At 41.6% G+C, this 19,730-nt stretch overlaps 1 protein-coding gene across 5 annotated transcripts in view; it reads right to left on the bottom strand.

Annotated features, from left to right (window-relative positions):
* Positions 1-19,730, bottom strand: part of GSDME (gasdermin E) — a 147,578-nt gene that overhangs the window by 66,847 nt on the left and 61,001 nt on the right. The window lies entirely within an intron of this gene.

Raw genomic sequence — 19,730 nt, 5'->3', positions numbered from 1 at the left:
CACTCGGCTTCCTTTATAGTCCAACTCTCACATCCATACATGACCGCTGGAAAAACCATAGCTTTGACTAGACGGACCTTTGTTGGCAAAGTAAAGTCTCTGCTTTTTAATATGCTGTCTAGGTTGGTCATAACTTTTCTTCCAAGGAGCAAGTGCCTTTGAATTTTATGGCTGCAGTCACCATCTGCAGTGATTTGGGGCCCCCTCAAAAATAAAGTCTGTCACTGTTTCCATTGCTTCCTCGTCTATTTGCCATGAAGTGATGGGACCAGATGCCATGATCTTAGTTTTCAGAATGTTGAGTTTTAAGCCAACTTTTTCACTCTCCTCTTTCACTTCCATCAAGAGGCTTTTTAGTTCTCTTCGCTTTCTACCATAAGAGTGGTGTCATCTGCATATCTGAGGTTATTGATATTTCTCCCAGCAATCTTGATTTCAGCTTGTGCTTCATCCAGCCCAGCATTTCTCATGATGTACTCTGCATATAAGTTAAACAAGCAGGGTGACAATATACAGCTTTGACATACTCCTTTTCCTATTTGGAACCAGTCAGTTGTTCCATGTCCAGTTCTAACTGTTGCTTCCTGACCTGCATATAGGTTTCTCAAGAGGCAGGTCAGGTGGTCTGTATTCCCATCTCTTTCAGAATTTTCCACAGTTTGTTGTGATCCACACAGGCAATGGCTTTGGAATAGTCAACAAAGCAGAAGTAGATGTTTTTCTGGAACTCTCTTGCTTTTTCAAGGATCCAACGGATGCTGGCAATTTGATCTCTGGTTCCTCTGCCTTTTCTAAAACCAACTTGAACACCTGGAAGTTCATGGTTTACATCCTGTTGAAGCCTGGCTTGGAGAATTTTGAGAACTACTTTGCTAGCATGTGAGATGAGTACAATTATGCGGTAGTTTGAGCATTCTTTGGCATTGCCTTTCTTTGGGATTGGGATGAAAACTGACCTTTTCCAGTCCTGTGGCCACTCCTGAGTTTTCCAAATTTGCTGGCATATTGAGTGCAGCACTTTCACAGCATCATCTTTCAGGATTTGACATAGCTCAACTGGAATTCCATCACCTCCACTAGCTTTGTTCATAGTGATGCTTCCTAAGGCCCATTTGACTTCACATTCCAGGATGTCTGGCTCTAAGTGAGTGATCACAGCATCGTGATTATCTCTCGGTCATGCAGATCTTTTTTGTACAGTTCTTCTATGTATTCTTGCCACATCTTCTTACCATCTTCTGCTTCTGTTAGGTCCATACATTTCTGTCATTTACTGTGCCCATCTTTGCATGAAAAGTTCCTTTGGTATCTCTAATTTTCTTGAAGAGATCTCTAGTCTTTCCCATTCTATTGTTTTCCTCTATTTCTTTGCATTGATTGCTAAGGAAGGCTTTCTTATCTCTCCTTGCTATTCTTTGGAACTCTGCATTCAGATGCTTATATCTTTCCTTTTCTCCTTTGCCTTTCACTTCTCTTCTTTTCACAGCTATTTGTAAGGCCTCCTCAGACAACCATTTTGCCTTTTTCCATTTCTTTGTCTTGGGGATGGTCTTGATCACTGCCTCCTGTACAATGTCACGAACCTCAGTCCATAGTTCTTCAAGCAATCTATCAGATCTAATTCCTTGAATCTATTTCTCACTTCCACTGTATAATCGTAAGGGATTTGATTTAGGTATACCTGAATGGTCTAGTGGTTTTCCCTACTTTCTTCAATCTAAGTCTAAATTTGGCAATAAGGGGTTCATGATCTGAGCCACAGTCAGCTCCCGGTCTTGTTTTTGCTGACTGTATAGAGCTTCTCTATCTTTGGCTGCAAAGAATATAATCAATCTGATTTTGGTGTTGACCATCTGGTGATGTCCATGTGTAGAGTCTTCTCTCGTGATGTTGGAAGAGGGTGTTTGCTGTGAGCAGGGCGTCCTCTTGGCAAAACTCTGTTAGCCTTTGTCCTGCTTCATTTTGTACTCCAAATCCAAATTTGCCTGTTACTCCAGGTATTTCTGGACTTCCTACTTTTGCATTCCAGTCCCATATAACGAAAAGGACATCTTTTTTGGATGTTAGTTCTAGAAAGTCTTGTAGGTCTTCATAGAACCATTCAACTTCAGCTTCTTCAGCATTACTGGTCGGGGCATAGACTTGGATTACTATGATATTGAATGGTTTTCCTTGGAAACGAACAGAGATCATTCTGTCATTTTTGAGATTGCATCCAAGTACTGCATTTCAGACTCTCTTGTTGACTATAATGGCTACTCCATTTATTCTAAGGGATTCCTGCCCACAGTAGTAGATATAATGGTCATCTGAGTTAAATTCACCCATTCCAGTCCATTTTAGTTCGATGATTCCTAAAATGTTGATGTTCACTCTTGCCATCTCCTGTTTGACCGTTTCCAATTTGCCTTGATTCAAGGACCTAACATTCCAGGTTTCTACGCAATATTGCTTTTTACAGCATCAGACTTTACTTCCAGCACCAGTCATATCCACAACTGGATGTTGTTTTGTTTTGGCTCCATCTCTTCATACTTTTTTTAAAAAATAAATTTATTTTAATTGCAGGTTAATTACTTTACAATATTGTATTGGTTTTACCATACATCAACATGAATCCGCCACAGGTATACACGTGTTCCCCATCCTGAACCCCCCTCCTTCCTCCCTCCCTGTACCATCCCTCTGGGTAATCCCAGGGCACCGCCCAAGCATCCAGTATCGTGCATCGAACCTGGACTGGTGATTCATTTCATATATGATATTATACATGTTTCAATGCCATTCTCCCATCTCTTCATTCTTTCTGGAGTTATTTCTCCACTGATCTCCAGTAACATATTGGACACCTACTGACCTGGGGTGTTCATCTTTCAGTGTCCTATCTTTTCACCCTTTCATAATGTTCATGGGGTTCTCAAGGCAAGAATACTGAAGTAGTTTGCCATTCCCTTCTCCAGTGGACCATGTTTTGTCAGAACTCTCCATCATGACCTGTCTGTCTTGGGTGGCCCTACACAGTATGGCTCATAGTTTGAGTTAGACAAGGCTGTGGTCCATGTGATCAGATGGGTTAGTTTTCTGTAATTGTGGTTTTCAGTCTGTCTGCCCTCTGATGGAGAAGGATAAGAGGCTTATGGAAGCTTCCTGATGGGAGAGACTGACTGAGGGGGAAATGGGGTCTTGTTCTGATGGGTGGGACTATGCTCAGTAAATCTTTAATCCAATTTTCTTTTGAAGGGTGGGGCTTTGTTCCCTCCCTGTGGTTTGACCTGAGGCCAAACTATGGTAGAGGTAATGAAGATAACGGGGCCCTCCTTCAAAAGGCCCCATGCAGGCACTGCAACAGTCAGTGCCCCCAACCCTGCAGCAGGCCACTGCCGACTGATACCTCTGCCAGAGACTCCTGGACACTCATGAACAAGTCTGGGTCAGTCTCTTGTGGGATCACTGCTCCTTTCTCCTGGGTCCTGGTGCACACAAGATTCTGTTCGTGCCCTCCAAGACTCTGTTTCCCCAGTCCTATTTAAGTTCTGGCAGCTCTATGGTGGGATTAATGGTGACCTCCTCCAAGAGGGCTTATGCCATATCCAGGTCTACGTACCCAGAGCCCCGGCCGCCGCGGCAGTCTACTGCTGATCTGTACCTCCTCAGGAGACACCCAAGCACAGTTCTGTCTCAGTCTCTATGGGGTCCTGGTGCACACAAGGCATGTTTGAGCCCTCTGCTGCTGCTCCTAAGTCGCTTCAGTTGTGTCCAACTCTGTGCGACCCCATAGAGAGCAGTCCACCAGACTCCTCCATCCCTGGGATTCTCCAGGCAAGAATACTGGAGTGGGTTGCCATTTCCTTCTCCATTAAGCCCTCTGAGCCCAGCATCATCTACCAGGGGGCGGAGAGCAGAAACAGGAACTACAACCCTGCAGAGTGCAGAACGGAAACCACAATTACAGAAACTTAGACAAAACGATACAGCATAGGAACACGTCCCAGTCAAAGAAGGAAGGAAAAATCCCAGAAGGACAACCACAATCCACCCGAAAAAGAATTCAGAGTAACAACGGTAAAGATGATCCAAGATCGTGGGAAAAAAAGGGAGGCACAGACCAAGAAGACACAAGAAATGTTTTTAAAAAGAGCCAGCAACCTAGATGTCCATCAGCAGATGAATGGATAAGAAAGCTGTGGTACGTATACACAATGGAGTGTTACTCAGCCATTAAAAAGAATAAATCTGAATCAGTTCTAATGAGGTGGATGAAACTGGAGCCGATTATACAGAGTGAAGTAAGCCAGAAAGAAAAACACCAATATAGTATACTAACACATATATATGGAATTTAGAAAGATGGTAATAATGACCCTGTATGAGAGACAGCAAAAGAGACACAGATGTATAGAATAGTCTTTTGGACTCTGTGGGAGAGGGCGAGGGTGGATGATTTGGGAGAATGGCATTGAAACATATATAATAACATATGTGAAACAAACCACCAGTCCAGGCTTGATGCATGATACAGGATGCTTGGGGCTGGTGCACTGGGATGACTCAGAGGGAGGGTATGGGGAGGGAGGTGGGAGGGGGCCATTCAGGATGAGGAACATGTGTACACCTGTGGCAGATTCATGTTGATGTATGGCAAAACCAATACAAAAAAAAAAAAAAAAGAGCCAGAAGATTTAAAGAACAGAGATGAACAATATAATGAATGAAAAATACGCTAGATCAAATCAGTAGCAGAATAATGAGGCAGGGGAACGGATAAGTGAACTGGAAGACAGAACTGTAGAAATCACTGCTACAAAACAGAATAAAAATAAAAGAATGAAAAGAAATGAGGACAATCTAAGAGACTTCTGGAAAAACATGAAATGCACCAATATTCACGTTACAGTGTTCCACAAAGGAAAGGAGAGGGAGAGAGGACCTAAGGAAATATTTGAAGAGATAATAGCTGAAAACTTCTGTAACACAGGAAAGGAAACAGTCACTCAAATTCAGGAAGCACAGGGTCCCACATAATATAAACCCAAGAAACAACATGCCAATATAAACATGCCAAGACACACAGTAATCAAGTCAACAAAAGTTAAAGACAAAGAGAAAATATTAAAAACAGCAAAGGAAAAGCAACAAGTAACAAAAAAGGAATTCCCATATAGTCATCAGCTGATTTCTCAGCACGAACTCTGCAGGCCAGAAGGGAGTGATATGATATATTTAATGTGATGCAATGGAAGAACTTAGAATGAAAGTGAAAGAGGAGAGTGAAAAAGTTGGCTTAAAGCTCAACATTCAGAAAACGAAGATCATGGCATCCGGTCACATCACTTCATGGGAAATAGATGGGGAAACAGTGGCAACAGTGTCAGACTTCATTTTGGGGGGCTCCAAATCACTGCAGATCGTGACTGCAGCCATGAAATTAAAAGACGCTTACTCCTTGGAAGAAAAGTTATGACCAACCTAGATAGTATATTCAAAAGCAGAGACATTACTTTGCCGACTAAGGTCCATCTAGTCAAGGCTATGGTTTTTCCTGTGGTCGTGTATGGATGTGAGAGTTGGACTGTGAAGAAGGCTGAACACCAAAGAATTGATGCTTTTGAACTGTGGTGTTGGAGAAGACTGTTGAGAGTCCCTTGGACTGCAAGGAGATCCAACCAGTCCATTCTGAAGGAGATCAACCCTGGGATTTCTTTGGAAGGAATGATGCTAAAGCTGAAACTCCAGTACTTTGGCCACCTCATGGGAAGAGGTGACTCATTGGAAAAGACTCTGATGCTGGGAGGGATTGGGGGCAGGAGGAGAAGGGGATGACCGAGGATGAGATGGCTGGATGGCATCACGGACTCGATGGACGTGAGTCTGAGTGAACTCCGGGAGATGGTGATGAACAGGGAGGCCTGGCGTGCTGCAATTCATGGGGTCGCAAAGAGTCGGACACGACTGAGCGACTGAACTGAACTGAACTGAAGGCTCTCATTCAGATTTGACCGAGAAATCAAAAGCTTTAAAGGCAAGTAAAAGCTAAGAAAATTCAGCACCAGCAAACCAGCTTTAGAACAAACGCTGAAAGAATTTCCCTAGTTTTCTCAAGGGAGAGGGCACAACTATAAACAAAAACAAAAAAAAATCACAAATGGGAAAGCGCACCAATAAAGGAAAATATACAGTAAAAGTCGAAAGTCATCCACACACAAATATGGTATCAAAAGCAGCAACTATGAAAAGATGAGAATACAAATGCAGGAAATGGGAAATGCATGTGAAATTAAGAGACCAGCAACTTACAAGAACCTTTTATATGTATAGACAGATATAACAAAACCTCATGGAAACTGCAAACTAAAAAACAATAGATACATACACAAAATGAGAAAGCAACCCAAACACAACACTGAAGATAGTCATCAAATCACAAGAAACATGAACAAGAGAGGAAGGGAAGAAAAAAGACCTACAAAAATAAATCCAAGCAATTAATAAAATACTATTAGGAACATACATATTGATAATTATCTTAAATTTAAATGAACTAAATTATCCAACCAAAAGAGATAGACCAGATGAATGTATACAGAAACTAGACCTATATATAAGAGAACCACTTCAGATCTAAGGACACAAACACTGAAGATGAGATAGAAAATATATTCCATTTAAATGGCAATCCAAAAAAAGCTGAAGTAGCAATACTCAGAAAAAAACAGACTTTAAATTACTGTAACAAGAGACAAGGAAAGACACTACATAATGATCAAGGGATTAATCCAAGAAGAGGATGTAACAATTGTAAATATATATGCACCCAACACAGGAGCATGTCAATATGTATGCCAAATGCTAACAGCCATAAAAGGGGAAATAAAGAGTAACACAATAATAATGAAGGACTTTAATACTCCATTTACACCAGTGAACTGATCATTCAGATTGAAGATCAATAAGGAAACATAGACCTTAAATGACACAATAGGCCAGATGAACTTAATTAGTATTTATAGAACATTCCATCCAAAACAGCACTTTCTTCTCAAGTACACATGGAACATTCTCCAGAACAGATCACATCTTGGGCCTCAAATCAAGTGCCAAAAAATTTAACAAAACTGAAATCATATCAAGCTTCTTTTCTGACCATAACACTATGAGAATATAAATCAACAAGTAAAAACAGCTGTTTAAAAAAAAAAACCCACAAACGTGGAGGCTAAAGAATATGTTATTAATCAATGGAGAAATCAAAGAGGAAATTTAAAAAAATATCTAGAGACAAATGACAACAAAAACAGGATGGTCCAAAACCTATGAGGCATGGCAAAAGCAGCTCTAAGAGGGAAGCTTAGAGCTCCAACAAACCAAAACTTCCAACAGACCAGAAGTCCATTACCTCAGGAAACAAGAACAAACACAAATAAACAACCTATCCTTACGCCTAAAGCAACTAGAGAAAGGAGAACAAACACAAACCAAAGTTAGCAGAAGGAAAGAAACCAGAGATCAAAGCAGAAATAAATAAAATAGAGAGATGAAAAATAGAAAAGATCAATGAAACTAAAAGCTGGTTCTTTGAAGAGAGAAATAAAATGGATAAACCTTTAGCCAGACTCACCAAGGGAAAAAAAAAAAGAGGGCTCAAATCAATAAAATTAGAAATGAAAAAGGAGAAGTTATAATGGACACGACAGAAATATAAAGGATCGTAAGAGACTACTACAAGCAACATATAGTTCAATAAAATGGGAAACCTAGAAGAAATGGAAAATTCTTAGAACAGCAAAACCTCCCGAGACTGAAACAAGAAATAGAAAATACAAACAGACCAACTACAAGTACTGAAATTGAAACTGTGATTTTAAAAGTCCCAACAAACAGAAGTCCAAGAATAGACGGCTTCAAAACGAATTCTATCAAACATTTAGAGAAAAGTTAACACTTATCCTTTTGAAATTCTTTAAAAAAAAAAAAAACTGTAGAGGAAGGAACACTCCCAGCTTCATTCTATGAGGCCAGCATCATCCTGATACCAAAGCCAAATAAAGATAACAAAAAGAAAGAAAAGAAAATTACAGGCCAATATTGAAGAACACAGAAGCAAAAATTCTTAAAATACTAGCAAACCAAATCCAACCATATATTAAAAGGATCATACACCATGATCAAGTGGGATTTATCCCAAGGATGCATGGATTCTTCAATGCAAGCAAATGAATCAATATGATATTCCATATTAACAAACTGAAGAATAAAAACCATATGATTTTTGTTTATGGTGTTACAAAGTATCCTAATTTCATTCTTTCACATGTGCTGTCCAGTTTTCCCAGCACCACTTATTAAAGAGGCTATCTTTGCCCTTTGCCCTTCTTGCCTCCTTTGTCAAAAATAAGAAACACTTCCAAATAGCACACACAGAGATAAACTCTAAATGGATTAAAGACCTAAATGTAGGACCAGAAACTATAAAACTCTTAGAGGAAAACATAGGCAGAACACTCTATGATATAAATCACAGCAAGATCCTCTATGACCCACCTCCTAGAGTAATGGAAATAAAAACCAAAATAAACAAGTCAGACCTAATTAAATTTAAAAGCTTTTGCACAGCAAAGGAAAACTATAAACAAGGTGAAAAGACAACCCTCAGAATGAGAAAATAATAGCAAATGAAACAACTGAGAAAGGATTAATCTCCGAAATACACAATCATACAAGTCATACAAGTCAATCCCAGAAAAACAAACAATCCAATCAAAAAGTAGGCAAAAGACCTAAAAAGACATTTCTCCAAAGAAGAGACACAGATGGCTAACAAACACATGAAAAGATACTTAACATTGCTCATTATTAGAGAAATGCAAATCAAAACTACAATGAGATATCACCTCACACTGGTCAGAATGGCCACCATTAAAAAGTCTACAAACGATAAATGTTGGAGAGGATGTGGAGAAAAGGGAACCCCCTTGCACTGTTGATGGGAATGTAAATTGATACAGCCGCTATGGAAGACAGTATGGAGATTCCTTAAACATTTAAGAATAAAACCACCATATGACCCAGCAATCCCACTCCTAGGCATATACACTGAGGAAACCAAAATTGAAAAGACACATGTACCCCAATGCAGCACTATTTACAATAGCTAGGACATGGAAGGAACCTAGATGTCCGTCAAGAGATAAAGAAGTGGTGGTACATATAGAAAACGGAATATTACTCAGCCATAAAAAGGAATGCATTTGAGTCAATTCTAATGAGGTGAATGAACCTAAAGCCTATTACACAGAGTGAAGTAAGTCAGAAAGAGAAAAATGAATATTGTATACTAACGCATATATATAGAATCTAGAAAGATGGTTCAGTTCATGTCAGTGCAGTTCGCTCAGTCGTGTCCGACTCTTTGCGACCCCATGAATCGCAGCACGCCAGGCCTCCCTGTCCATCACCATCTCCCGGAGTTTAACCAAACCCATGTCCATCAAGTCGGTGATGCCATCCAGCCATCTCATCCTCGGTCGTCCCCTTCTTCTCCTGCCTCCAATCCCTCCCAGCATCAAAGTCTTTTCCAATGAGTCAACTCTTCGCATGAGGTGGCCAAAGTACTGGAGTTTTAGCTTTAGCATCATTCCTTCCAAAGAAATCCCAGGGCTGATCTTCAGAATGGACTGGTTGGATCTCCTTGGAGTCCACGGGACTCTCAAGAGTCTTCTCCAACACCACAGTTCAAAAGCTTCAATTCTTCGGCGCTCAGCCTTCTTCACAGTCCAACTCTCACATCCATACATGACCACAGGAAAAACCATAGCCTTGACTAGACGGACCTTAGACGGCAAAGTAATATCTCTGCTTTTGAATATGCTATCTAGGTTGGTCATAACTTTTCTTCCAAGGAGTAAGCGTCTTTTAATTTCATGGCTGCAATCACCATCTGCAATGATTTTGGAGCCCCAAAAAATAAGGTCTAACACTGTTTCCCCATCTATTTCCCATGAAGTGATGGGACCAGATGCCGTGATCTTCATTTTCTGAATGTTGAGCTTTAAGGCAACTTTTTCACTCTCCTCTTTCACTTTCATTAAGAGGCTTTTCAGTTCCTCTTCACTTTCTGCCATAAAGGTGGTGTCATCTGCATATCTGAGGTTATTGATATTTCTCCCGGCAATCCTGATTCCAGCTTGTGCTTCCTCCAGCCCAGCATTTCTCATGAAAGACAGCACTGATGAAATTATTTGCAAGACAACAAAGGAGACACAGACGCAAAGAATAGACTTATGGACCCAGTGCCAGGGGAGGGAGGAGGGGGTGGGATGTATGGAGAGAGTAATATGAAAACATACATTATCATATGTAAATAGATAGCCAATGGGAATTTGATGTTTGACTCTGGGAATTCAAACCAGGGCTTTGGAACAACCTAGAGGGGTGGGACGGGGTGAGAGGTGGGATGGGGTGAGGGGTGGGAGGGAGGTTCAAGTGGGAGGGGACATGTGTGTACCAACAATGATTCCTGTTGACGTTCGGCAGAAACAAACACAATACTGTAAAGCAACTAAAAATAAATTTTTAAAAAACACACGATCATCTCAATAGACGCAGAAAAAGCTTCTGACAAAATTCAAACCCATTTATGATTCTAAAAGACCCTCCAGAAAGTGGGCATGGAGGGAAGCTAATTCAAAATAATAAAGAACATTTAGGACAAACCCGCAGCTAACATCATTCTCAATGGTGAAACACTTCAGGCATTTCCTCCAAGATCAAGAACAAGACAAGGATGTCTACTCTCACCACTTTCACTCAATATAGTTTCGGAAGTCCTAGCAGTCAGACAAGAACAGGAAATAACAGGAATCCAAGTTGGAAAAGAAGTAAAGCTCACTGTCTGCAGATGACATACTACTATGCACAGAAAATCCTAAAACACTACCAAAAAACTACTAGAGCTCATCACTGAACTTGGTAAAGTTGCAGGATACAGAATTAATATATTGAAATCTGCTGTATTTCTATCACTAACACCAAAAGGTCAGAAAAAGAAATTAAGGAAACAAACACATTCACCATCACATCAAAAAGAATAAAATACATAGGAATAAACCTACCTACGGACACAAAAGACTTGTACTCAGAAAACTAAAAGATGCTGATGAAAGAAATCAAATTGTGACACAAACAGATGGAAAGATATACGCTGTTCCTGGATTGGAAGAAACAATATTTTCAAAACGACTACAATAGCCAAGGCTATCTACATATTCAATGAATCCCTATCAAGTTACCAATGGCATTTTTCACAGAACTAGAACAAAATTTTTTAAAATCTGAATGGAGACACAAAAGATCCCAAATAGCCAAAGCAATCTTGAGAAAGAAAAACAGAGCCAGAGGAATCTGGCTCCCTGACTTCAGACTTGACTACAAAGCTACAGTCATCAAAACACTATAGTACTAGCACATAAAACAGAAATACAGATCTATGGAACAGCATACAAAGTCCAGAGATAAACCCACACACCTATGGTCAACTAATCTGTGACAAAGAGGCAAGAACATTCAATGAAGAAATGACAGTCTCTTCAGTAAAAGTGGTGCTGGGAAAACTGCACAGCTACACATAAAAAATGAAATTAGAACATACCCTAACACTATACACAAAAATAAACGGACCTAAATGTAAGGCCAAATACTATAAAACTCTTAGATGACAACATAGGCAGAACATTCTCTGGCATAAATTGCAGCAATATCTTTTGAAATATCATTGCAATTGCACTCAGGACAGCTATCACAGTAGCTTTAGAGGTCATGCGTAGGCCATAATCAATATTAGAATTTAAATTCCCTGTAGCACAGACAGTAAAGAACCTGCCTGCAATGCAGGAGACCTGGGTTCCATCCCTGGGTCAGGGAGATGCTCTGGCAAAGGGAATAGCAATCCACTCCAGTATTCTCGCCTGGAGAACCCCATGGACAGAGGAGCCTGGCGGGCTACACAGCCCATGGCGTCACGAAGAGTCGGACACAACTGAGCGACTAACACTACCACTACACTTGTGTGTAAAACTTATGGAATTTGTATTCAGATATAAAAAGGCTATTTGGATATAATTTTTAAAGTCTTTATATAATTATGAAGGTTTATCACTGCCATACACATTGCTTGCATGATATATTAATTTCATATAGTTTACAAGTTGGGATGCTTAATGAAGAACCAAACTTCTAATTAGTATATATTCATGGAAAAATGTAATTTTTTTTTAAACAAAATGTGCTTTACAGTACACCAAAGAGTGAGAGTGGATGTGACTGTACAGCTATAGCCACCCCTCCTTAAACCCAGAACAGTCAGGAAAGCACAATATGGCACCATCTCTGTAAATCAGCTGGAACCAAGGCTCCAAATGCAAGAAGGAACTGATGTGTGCACTCAAGTCCACTCCCTTCTACATTTAGGCCACAGAAAGCTCTTAAAGAACCTCTAGTCCGGCTAGTCCACCTCCAGTTGGAGAAACCGAGGCCAGGGCCAGAAGTGACCCTGACTTCAGGGTCTGCAGAAGTTATTTACCAGGAGTAAACTTCTTCAAACACTAGGAGATTAGTGGCAGAGATGGAATGGGTGTGGCAATTATACTTCAAGCATCCATAAATAGCAGCTGACAATAGACGACAAGGAGGAAAGACTAATGAGTTTATCATAGAATAAATAATACTCGGTCTTGAGAATAAAACATGAAGCTGAGTCATTATGGAAAGGTCTTACACTGTTTTCCATAAAAAATGTTTTATAATAAACTAGAGCTCTCATTCAAAGGGGTCATCTCCAACATCTGGAAAGTAAGTCCTGTGGTCCTAGGGATAGCCTTTATGCCCAACAATGCTGGATAACTGTTATATATGCGTGTACCTGGGGTTTTTTTAATGCTAGATGAAGCCTGTTTTTGAGATGTGCACACATCTCACAGACAATAAAACAAATACTCTGAATTCCGAGGACTAAAATAACTCGTACACAGATGACAACTTATCTAAATGACCTGAAATAAAAATGACTGCAAATGAACCCTCAAGAACATACAGTACTTAAGCATCACTAATCACCACTCCCAAGGCCGTGCATGTATCAAACAGCCAGTCTTATCAACATGATGATGCTGTGGGAGTCCAAAGACAGGCAGACTATGTAGATAAGAATTTATTATTCCAACATGAAGTAACAAGAATGTTACGTTGACATGATCTCCATCCTATGGTCAAGTCCTCGTCTTTCCTCCCCCTGTAGCTCAACTTTACCTCTTAGCAACAGAACAAGGAAGAAGTGACTCTGTGATAAGACACATTTTCCATCTCTAGACTTTAAATGTATTCCCAGTGTTGCCCCTTCCCTTCTCCCTTCCACACAGGCCATTGCTTCCCTATCACCTGTACAAAGAATGTCTAAACTCTCCCAAGATGATCTCATGCCTTCATGCGGGCACCTCCAGGTGGGTGGACCAGCTGTTCATAGGTGCCTGGAACACTGCACCCCCTAGGTACCCTCACTGGGGACCTGGGTTCACGCCTCTGCCTTTCCATCTTCTGTTACAATTTTAACTACTTTTATCTCAGTCAACTCCTTTGCTTCAGAGTCACTTCAGGAATGATACAGAGGAAAGAACAGGAGTTTTGGAGTCAGAAAATCCTGAGATGAATCCCAGCTGCAGCACCCAAATGGAGCTCTGGGACTGAGAACAAGTCACTTCTCCTCCCTGAGTCTTAGATCCTCAGGCCTAAAAGGAGACGGCTGTGTAGAGGAAAGGAGATGATGCCCATAAAGTGCCCAGCACACAGTAGCTGGTCAGCAGATACTTCCCCCTCCCTCTCTCCCTGTCTCCCCACTTACAACTTCTGGTCTTGGCCTCTTTTTCTGAGAATATTTTCTCCCATCTCTACTCACTGACTTCTCCCCCATATGCTTCCTATTGGCACAATCTTCTACACCTGAATCACGATGAGCGAGAAACCTATATCGGGAAATGTGATTATAAGCATGCCAAACTGGATCTTCAAACAGAAATAACAAGACTGAAATAGAAACACACTATAGAGGGCTGACTAAAGACAGGGACCACCAGCTCTTCTGCCCCTCTTCCTCCTTATTTGCCAGACTTAGCAAATGAAAATATAAGACCCCAAGTTAAATTTCATTTTCAGATAAACAGAAAATATTTTTCTAGTATGCCCCCAGTAGGTATTGCAGTAGAGAAGGAAAATACCTCTTTACCAAAGAAGAAAATCAGTAGAGAAAAGATAATTAAGGTCATGACTATCAGAGAAAGAGGTTGCTGTCCCTTCCACCTCATGTCACCAGAGAGAGCTTAAAGTTCTTTGAGAAAGGGAATTCCTGCCCCCGAGTCCTAACTCAGTGGAGTCCTGGAGTTCTAGAAAGTGCCATGAGGCAATAGCCAAATAACAACCACTGTCCTTCAACTCCATTAAACATCAGAGCTTAGTGGAAAGGTGGATAGGTTCTGAAGACCTCAGTTGCTCAAGCATCCTCATTATCTGTACAAATTCTGCCCACCAAATGATTGATACATGAGTTTTATGGTAATTTTTATTGATTTTTAAACAGTATTTTATTCAATGAGCAAACATATTTCATATAATCCTAAAAACACTGGAAAAGAGATAAGCTACCTCTACATGAGTGAATTTTTTCAATATATTTGGGTTGGCATTTTCTGTTTTAAAAAGGGTGATAGACTACACAAGAAAATGCACATATGTTTCTGTACAAATGGATATATCATCTCCCATCAGGATTACTATAATAACCGCTCAATTAGAAATATCTCTTATCAGGACTATTGCAATAACCTCTCAGTAGGACTCCTGGCGTCCGCCCATTCAGTCTCTCTTCAGCTGCCAGAATGATCCTCCTAAAACATACGTTAGATCCTGTCACTTCTCTTCTCAAAGTCTTCCAGTGTCTTCCTACCTCGCCCAGGAAAAGAAAAGTGAAAGTCGCTCGGTCGCGTCCAACCCTTTGCAACCCTGTGGACTGTCACCCGCCAGGTCCTCTGTCCGTGGAATTCTCTAGGCCAGAACACTGGAGCGGGTATCTGTTCCTTTCTCCATGGGACTTGCCGACCCAGGGACCAAACCCAGGTCTCCCACATTGCAGGCAGTTCTTTACCGTTGAGCCACAAGGGAAGTTCTGAGCAAGAGTTACAAGTTTTTTCAGTGGCCTGCAAGGTCCTACCGGGCCGCTCTGACCTCACCTGCTCCTGCCCAGATTCCTCAGCTCCAGCCACACCACCTCTGCCTATAACTTTCTTACCCAAGACACCTTTACACTCACTCCCATCCCCAACTTCAAGTCTTTTCTCTGATGCCAATTTCCCCAGGATGCCTTCTTTGGCCACTTTTTCAAGTCATAACCCCCATTCCTGGCATCCTCTATCTCCCTTCTCTGCTAAATTTTTCTCCATTCTGGTGAGCCCCATCAATGTACTATATATATCACTTAGTTACATGTTGTCTCTCTCTCCCCCCAGAATAAAGGGCAGAAATGCTGGGGTTTTGTTCACTTCAGAATCCCCAAGATGAAGAACAGTATGTAGTAGGCATTCATTCAGCAGTTACTTGAGGAATGTTGAAGAAACACAAAGTAAAAATAATTATGTATTATCATTTTGAAACGGATGTGAGAGTTGGACCATAAAGAAGGTTCAGTGCTGAAAACCTGATACTGTTGAATTGTGGTGCTGGAAAAGACTCTTGAGAGTCCCTTGGACAGCAAGGAGATCAAACCAGTCAATCCTAAAAGAAATCAACCCTGAATACTCATTGGAAGGACTGATGCTAAAGCTGAAGCTCCAATACTTTGGCCCCTGATGCGAAAAGCCAACTCGCTGGAAAAGACCCTGATGCTGGGATAGTTGAAGGCAAAAGGAGAAGAGGGTGGCAGAGGATGAGATGGTTGGATGGCATCACCAATTCAACGGACATGAACTTGGGCAAACTCTAGGAGACAGCAACGGACGGGCAGGCCTGGCGTGCTGCAGACCATGGGGTTGCAAAGAGTCAGACACAAATTAGTGCCTAAATATCAACAAATCATTTTGAAATAGGAGGGAAGAGAGCAGGACACAACCTTTGAAAAAATGACATAGCCAGAAGACACGACATAAACTGATTAGAACCAAGTGGGTCCAAAATGGTGGACTAGTCGACTTCCACTAGACCTTCAGCCTCAGCGTACACTCATTCTAACACATCAAGCTGGCAAAATGACATCCACAGGCCCCATGACAGGCCCAAGGCCAACCAAAGACCAAAAAGAGGGCTGGGGCCCAACTCTTAGAAATCTCTGCCACTTCCCCAAAGCAGCTGGAATAATCTCCCACTTACTAGCCCATGAAATTACGCAGTTCATAAAGGCTGACCACACCATATTTTGACACAGCTTTTGCCTGAGATGGTCCACACTGTCTGTGGAGTGTATTTCTCTCCAAATTCACTTCTTACCTATCACTTTCTCTCAGAATTCTTTGTGATGAGACACCAAGAACCTGACCTTCATTAAGTCCTAAAAACAGGTGTGTGATCTCAGTTGGAACATTATGGGGTTTGGCCGGGTTCAAGTCCCAATCCGAGTTACAGGTTTCAGTTTTACTGGAATAAATTGTATTTACTGAAATCTAAACAATGTGGAATTGTCTTCAAGATTTCAGAGTTAAAAACCAGCTCTTCCCCTGAAGTACCTTACCTGCTTTCTTCTTTCCCTAATCAGAAAATCATAAAGAGCCAGAGAGAGGAGTGTGGTTTTCCCACTTCTGATCGTAATATTCCGAAATGTAGAACAGAGCGGTCTCACTGTTGGTATTTTATAAATCATATGATTCTTTACAAGTACACATTTGCCTGAAGTAACATCCTTTTAAAGTGTTTCCCAAGTGTCCCCTCTCCGGCTAAGAACAGTGAAAGTCCAGACTAATGGATGAACTGCTCATCACATTTCAGGGATGGGCATTCAGTAATGTTTGCTGATTTGTCTCTGTTTAGCAGGACATTGCTGGCAAAAATGTTCTATTTGGCCTCAAGAGAAACATTTTGCATTTGTAAAATCCTTTTTATTATGAATATTTTTCTTTTTATTTCTTTTTCTCTTTTTTTTTTTTGCTTGGGTGAGGCCCCCCTGAGGGGGTTTTCTGCAAGGAGCAGGCTCCGTTTTAAAAGCTCTTTTGCTCAAAAATATTCTCCCTATCCTTTTCGACCTTAAACAATGTTCTGGGAGGCTTTGGATATAAAGTGGGGAGTTCTTAAGCCCTGGGGAGGTGCAAGCAGAGGTTGCAGTGGTCGCCTTAAATAAGATAACTTTTTAAAGGTTTGGTTTGTGTAGAGAGGGAGGGGGCTCTCCAGGGCGCTAGGCCGCTGCATCCTGTAAGCACTCTCCTTCCTCTGCAGAAGAGTACAGTCTCCCTCGTTTTCTTTGCCAATGGCAGAAAATATGATCTGCGTAGAAGGTGGAGACCCACTACCATCCACCGCTATAGCCTCTCCCATAGTCTATCTAACAGCCTCATGACGGGGGTCCAGAACATTTGTAATCATATTCCACAGAGCAAAAGCATTTACAGGCCCATGCAAAATATAATAAGTTTTTAGCTGTTTTCCTAGCTTCACCCAAGTATCTAAAATCCCTTTTCTGGAAACCAAGGACATTGCTCTTGTAACACTAGCCTTTTTATCTTTAATTTATCTTTTGTTTAACAGTTGCTAAATTACTTCTATAAAGAGTTGTCATTCTTTTGACTCATTGTTACCCATGTCAGAAAATTAAGATTTATAGAAAAGTCTGCCTTGACAAAAAGGTTTTACCTTAGACAAGGGGGGTTTTTAACCCGAAGAAAGCAGGTTTCTTTCAACCTCTAGAGAACCAGGTTTCTCTTAAACCCTTCAACACTTCCCACTCCTACTCACCCTGTCTATCCTACAGGGGGGTCCGCGGCACCCTGAATGGGGTCCTATCCGTCCGGAACACTTAACACTGGGGGAGTAACCGAAAGTACTCCGGGGGGGGAGTGATTAAATCACTCCGGGGGGAGCAACAGGGTGCTGGGGGGGGGGGGGGGGGGGGGGAGCTTCTGCTCCGAGGAACCTATCTTCGAATAGCCTGTTCTGGGTGCCACTTGCTGGGGTCCAGCCCCGGTGGATCCAGGGAATTTAAAGGGTAGACAGAGTCGGTGAGGAAAACTTATTTATTTATTAATATAAGATTAGATTAGGAAGAAATAGTGTAGTAGGAAGATTAAGTGGCGAGAAGAGGCTGATTAACTTGGGTTACATGGAAAACCAATAAAGCTCCAGACAAGGAGCTTGCACCATCTACGTTAGGCCGCTGGCGCCCGTTTGAATATCAGAGAGTGCCCCGCCTTGGGCTCTCTCTCTTACGGATCTTAAAAGCCGGGACAAGTAAGTAGACATAGTGAGCCTCAGCGTCCCAGATGGGAATTCAGCCTGAAATTAGAGTAAAGAGGAGACACGGGGAAACCAGTCCAGCGACTGGCTCTCCTTCTATTGTCCTTCAAGGCCTTTTATACTTTCGATTATACATAGAGATCAATGGGTAATACAAAATTATGTAGCGTTCGCAGCCCAGACTCTTTCTGTATATCTTTTTGTATACAAAAGGTCTCAGGTGATTTACATTATCTTCTGGCCAAGAGGCTTGTTAACACTTTTTGGCTCTCTTCCTCAATAAATGTTAATTTCATTTCCCCCTAAGTGTTTTTCTTTAATCTGCATCTCCTTAAAGCATTAAAGTTACATCTCTATAGAACGAAGGTGCAGTGGGTTATAATAAAGAAGGTACTTAACTCAAAGATCTAATGTTGCTAATACCGGGTCTACTACTTGTTTTTCTATATACCAACTATATCTAAAAATAAAGGATATGAAAATTTGGCAGCAAGTATTGGCCCAACAAATGAAACTTTTAATCAGTCCTATTCTAATGATTTTGACTCTTTGGAAGCCCCTACATTCCTAGGATGTTTTAAGCTTCCTGTGCCTCCTGTGGTCAGGAGGCCTCAAACAATCACACCCGCAGCTGTACGAGTCCTGCAGGCAGGCTAGAAAGCCATCAGAGGGGTTTTTGGATTGAAACACTCTTTCAAATGCAGAAGACTAGAGCCCTGAATTTACTTTTTCCAGAGAATGTCAGAAGAGTGGAAATTCTTATTTTTGGGGGGTGGATGCTCAGGAAATTCCAGGGGGAAAACCTGAGGTCTGATTAGCCTTGCCATCAGAGCTCTTGCCCCATGACCTTGTCACGGGTGGAATTCCTCACACTGCCTCCCGGCAACAAATGGCCTTTCTTTCGGCCACACATATGGGATCTTAGTTCCCCTATGCCCCCTGCGTTGGGTGCCTGCAGTCTTAGCCACTGGACCACCAGAGAAGTCCCCACGGAATGACCCACCAATGAGAGACATGGGGCTTCCCTGGTGGTCCGCCTGCCACTGCAGGGGGCATGGGTTTGATCGCTGGTCCAGGAAGATTCTATATGTCACAGGGCAACTAAGTCCATGCTCCACAACTACTGAGCGACGCACCTAGAGCTCATGTTCCACAACTAGAGAAGCCACCGCAACGAGAACCCAGCACGCTGCAACCAAAGAGTACCCCACTCACCGCAACTGGAGAAAGCCCGAGCACAGCCACGAAGATCCAGCACA

The sequence above is a fragment of the Ovis aries genome, chromosome 4, assembly GCF_016772045.2.
Source record: "Ovis aries strain OAR_USU_Benz2616 breed Rambouillet chromosome 4, ARS-UI_Ramb_v3.0, whole genome shotgun sequence".
In the NCBI taxonomy this organism is placed as follows: Eukaryota; Metazoa; Chordata; class Mammalia; order Artiodactyla; family Bovidae; genus Ovis; species Ovis aries.
This window is presented reverse-complemented; position numbering and strand designations above follow the sequence as displayed.